Below are 4,560 nucleotides of genomic sequence, written 5' to 3'. Positions count from 1 at the left end.
CATTGTTGTAAACAAATTTTCTTATTATTAAAAGAAGACAGAGACGACAACAGCAGGTGGTTTTTACCCACATTGGGTTTCCACCTTACATCTTGGTGTTCATGTGTGATGCTTATGTGTGATGGTTCTTTTTGTTATTAACTGCACATGGTTATTGTTTAATGTTTAATAAAGTACTGATACTCAGATTAAAGATCACATATGATGAATTAACAGAATCATTAGTTTGTTGGATATACACTTGTTTCCTTAATAACATTTGCGTACATACGTGGGTTGCCTTCATTGAAGTAGCGTATATGAAATTGAGTAAGAAAAGAAAAGATTATTGACTTGACTAATACTGATTCACACCCCTCCCCCCCAAGTATTATTTCCAACAAATGCAACCAAAAATCCAAGAACAACAATTAAGGAAATATGATTGTATGTCAGTGCATTGCTTCGTGGTTGAGGTACTTGGAAACTAGCTATGGCTTTTTGCATTGCATGAAATCGTGTTTTTCATTATTTGTTTTTTATTGCATGTATTTGGTTATTGTTGCTCTTTTTGAAAGAATATATACATAAACATATACATATACATGTTGGACACCTAATCCTTAATGGGTTAGTGTGGAAGCTGAATGGACAAAAGGAGTCCAAGAGACCTTGGGATGTGAAACCCAACGGTCACATAATGTAGTATAAATGTATATCATTTTTCAATAAAAATTGTACTGCATGTTTTATCTTTCATATATTTTCTGGTTGCCCATGTGTGTTTAACATGGTATCAGAGCTATGATGTGTGGCCTGTGTAGTTTTCTTCCTCACAGTTTATGCCTTAGGTAGAAAAATAAATAAAATAAAAAATGCCATGTTATTATTTCCTGCGCAGCTGGTCTGAGTCGCCCTGAATAGCGCTGGCCTGGTCTTCATTACCTGTAACGTTCTATGCATACCTGACGCTCCTGAGCACTTTGCCTTCCTGCGGCTTCCTGCTTGTCAGAACTATCATTCCTTAGCCTCGTATGCAACGATTTTTCCCTGAGATATTATGCCCTGACATGACATTCTACTGCGCCAATTGTGTTAGGTAGAAAGGAATCGAATGCTTATCTTTTGATATCTATTGTTAATATTTGCTAGTTATGCGTTAGGTTTTCTACCCTGCAATTCCCTACCAACTCGGTCAATCCTGACATTTCCTCAGCGTTTTCGATTCTCTTTCGCCATGAATAAGCGCTGGTCTCTGTCCCATGCAATTTGTAAATAAATTCAAACAAAGAAAAAGGAAACGGTCCCTACTCGGATTAGAGGTCAGTTTGTGAGGCAAACTAATGGTATCGAAGCAGCTGGTGCTAATGGGGTTGTTTATGGTGTCGATTCCTCTAAAGATGAGGATGATGGGTATGTACATGGTTCTATCATGCCTGTTCAAATGCTACTTGTAATTTTGTTGTACATTTAAGCGACAATTATTCATTTGTTATTGATTTCCTCGGAAAGAATCAAGAAGTTCCTCATTGTACAACAAAGCATATGGAATGTCTTGGTCGTTATCTTCGCGTCGGTCATTGTTGAGAATGTGTTGAAAGAATGAGTTGAAACTCTTGCATGGTGATGTATGAGGTTTTTGTTTGAAGACTGTGACTTAACTATTGTGCTCTCCATAAAGCCTGCATGTATTGGCAAGTTTGTGGCTAATATGTTCATATATATGCGTTTTGAACGCTGTGGCATATAATACATTACAATAATAAAGGCCTTGACAAGTCTCGGGTAACTCAACAAAGTCTACAAGAGGATTATCCTCAAGGATAAGACTGCATTCAGTTCCATCTGCATCCCAGTTAGCTACGCTTGCTGTCACCCCCAGGAACATTTTGAAGCCTACCTTTGCAATAGCTTCTGCTGTCTCTTTAAAATCAACACATCTCGTAATATTTGATTTCGCTAGAAATTCATCTATAAGCCGAATGCCAATGTTATAACCCATTTGATCAAGCTGCTTATTAACTTCTTCAACCTCTTCAAAATCAGTTAGTAGCTGGCGCACAATGGCTCCATAGGTGAGAGTGAAGAGCTCCGCATTCACGCGTTCGACATTTGCAAAGACTGCATCGCCTGATCTCGGTACGAGGGGAGCCATGATAACCTGGATTATACTTCCTTTCTTCTTCCTTCTGCTGTTGTTGGTGTTGTATTAAACTGATGCTGCCTATGTGTGCTGATGATCGGAGTCCTGAAGCTGAATATACACAGATTCTCCAAGTGATAAATTGATATGTTGTAGGCCGAGGTAACTCTGAGGCTGGCATCATTTCCTGAGGCTTTTTGGAAGTCCGGCCACAACCTGTATCACACCCGCAGTCACCCAGTACACACTGAGATAAGTGCGGAAGGGTTCCTAAGTCTCGAAATCTGTGAGAAGCTCCTGTAGTGAAATTTGGAAGATTGGTTTAGGCCTGTACAGATTGGGATTTTCACTGGACTGAGGTAAAAAAAATTGGGATGAGTATCTGAAGCAAATCGCAGGCAGAAGCATTCTCTCGGGACAGATTTCGGAAAGGTTCTTGCAAGTCTTTGAAGCAGTTATAGGATAAACTTGGATTGTTGATTAGGGTATTATTGTTCGTTTTTGAGAACTGTTGGATTCGAAACTTTGTGGAATTATACTGGACTGTGAAATTGGATTATATTGGCATTATACTGAATGGTCTGTTGTATTGTTGAGTAAACAGTGCTGCTTACTAAGATTACATTATTGTGCTGGATAAATCTGTGTCATGTTTTTAACAAGGAAAACAAGATTTGTTGAAAACCCTAGTCACTTAAGAAAACCTAGGGCGGAAATTACCCTAGATTGCTACATGTAGGGTAGCCATACCAGCATTAAAATTTCGATATTCACCCTTATAAAAGAAAAGGAAATGGACAGCTAGCCGTCATTTATAATGCCTGGTGGAAGATGGTCATGGACGTAGCATCATCTATAGCTATGAAGAAGTCAGGATTGTGTTCTCTTTGTTTTATCCTCAAAGATCCATTTCCCACATCTGGAAATGTATTTTGTATATTGTCTTGCCTCAAAAAAGGTCCCGTTATACTTGTTTCTTGAGGTACCTTTACCAGTTTGGCAGAAAAACTCAGAAAAACTGATTCGTACCCCAGTCAAGGCATATGAGCATTCAAGTCCTGTCCATGACAGTGTTTTGTTAGCCATCATTTCTGACTCAAAAGGGAAGGAGTATTTGAAGGATCCAAGCAAGTTTGCAGTTGCTGCTGCCCCAGTTGTGGAACTGTACTTAAAACTCATTATAGTTTTTGTTCCTTGATTCATTTACTGCACATTTACAAAGGATTTTTCTGTGTCTTTGTACTGTGAGTGGGTGTTACTTTTACTCATTGGGTCATAGTTGTAATCAGTCTTTTAAAGGGGTGTAATTTTGACAATGAAGAATATGCCTCGAATTACTGAAATATTAGAGTTCTTAAAAACTCTGATATATTCCTCTAATCATGAAACATTCCAAATCAGCAAAGGCTCTCTCTCAGAAATTCAAACATGTCTATAATATGCACAAGAGAAAATTGATTTTTTGCAGCTTGAAACACAGCTACAACAAGAAGAATTAAAACGAAGGAGTCATTCTGAGCCTGTTTCTGTTCAGAACAATGAAGCAGACTCCCATAAACAGCAAGTCAATATTGTTCAAGTTCATTCAGATCCAGTACCCAATAAAGCAGTAATTGTACATGCAGATGCAGAAACTCAGTCTGCACTTCCCAAGCCCATCATCAGACCTTGGGAACAACTTGTCCACAACAAGCACAGAACTGGTCTTGGATATGACAAGGACTTGTCCTTTCATATTCCAGACTATGCCAAGCCCATTCAGTTTCAGAGTGTTGGATTCATTCATGACAGTTCACCTGCTCCTCATGACAATTCACCTCCAACTGTTCCAGACTCTGCCTCTCTTCCATAGCAGCAACAACAACAACAGATCGTAAAATGCCAACACTGTGACCGAGTTGGCCATTTGAAAGATCAATGTTTTGATCTTCATCCATGTAAGCACTGTCATAAAACTAGTCATTCTTCACACAGATGCTTCAGAAATAAACGTCCTGCAAGAACAAAGATTCATCTTGGTTGGATCGCTTCTTGGCAATGGGAATCAACAGCCAAGAAGATATTCCAAACACATGTTAGAACTTGTTCCAGAGTATTGAACAGTCTTGCAGTTGAGTTTTCTCCATCATCTCACCTTGTATCTGACAGGGGGGGGAATGATGGTCATCTACAAGCTTCAAAGTCACATCAAGCGAGCCTGAGCCACAACCTGCCACACCAGTTTTAGAATTGTAGCCAGAGACAAAGATGCCCCTGAACATGCCTTCAGTTGGTAATCTGGGACACTTCCTCTACTAGAATACTTCAGCTTCTTACCAGTTTTGGAAGAATTCCAGGAACAAAATTGAGAACACTTCCTCTAGCAGAAGACTCCAGCTTCTTGCCAGTTTTGGAAGAGTTCCAGGAATTGCATTAAGCATTCCAGAGTTGTTGGTCAT

The 4,560-nt window shown here is 39.3% G+C and overlaps 1 pseudogene; it reads right to left on the bottom strand.

The window, feature by feature from the left end:
• Positions 1 to 1,636: 1,636 nt before the first annotated feature.
• LOC149191280 (uncharacterized) lies at positions 1,637 to 2,182 on the bottom strand (annotated as a pseudogene).
• Between the last annotated feature and the right edge of the window lie 2,378 nt (positions 2,183 to 4,560).

This window comes from Pinus tabuliformis, chromosome 2_2 (genome assembly GCF_031772625.1).
Source record: "Pinus tabuliformis cultivar Carrire ecotype Pingquan chromosome 2_2, CPIR1, whole genome shotgun sequence".
Taxonomy (NCBI): Eukaryota; Viridiplantae; Streptophyta; class Pinopsida; order Pinales; family Pinaceae; genus Pinus; species Pinus tabuliformis.
Note: the sequence above shows the minus strand (reverse complement) of the source record. Positions and strands in the feature narration are given on the sequence as shown.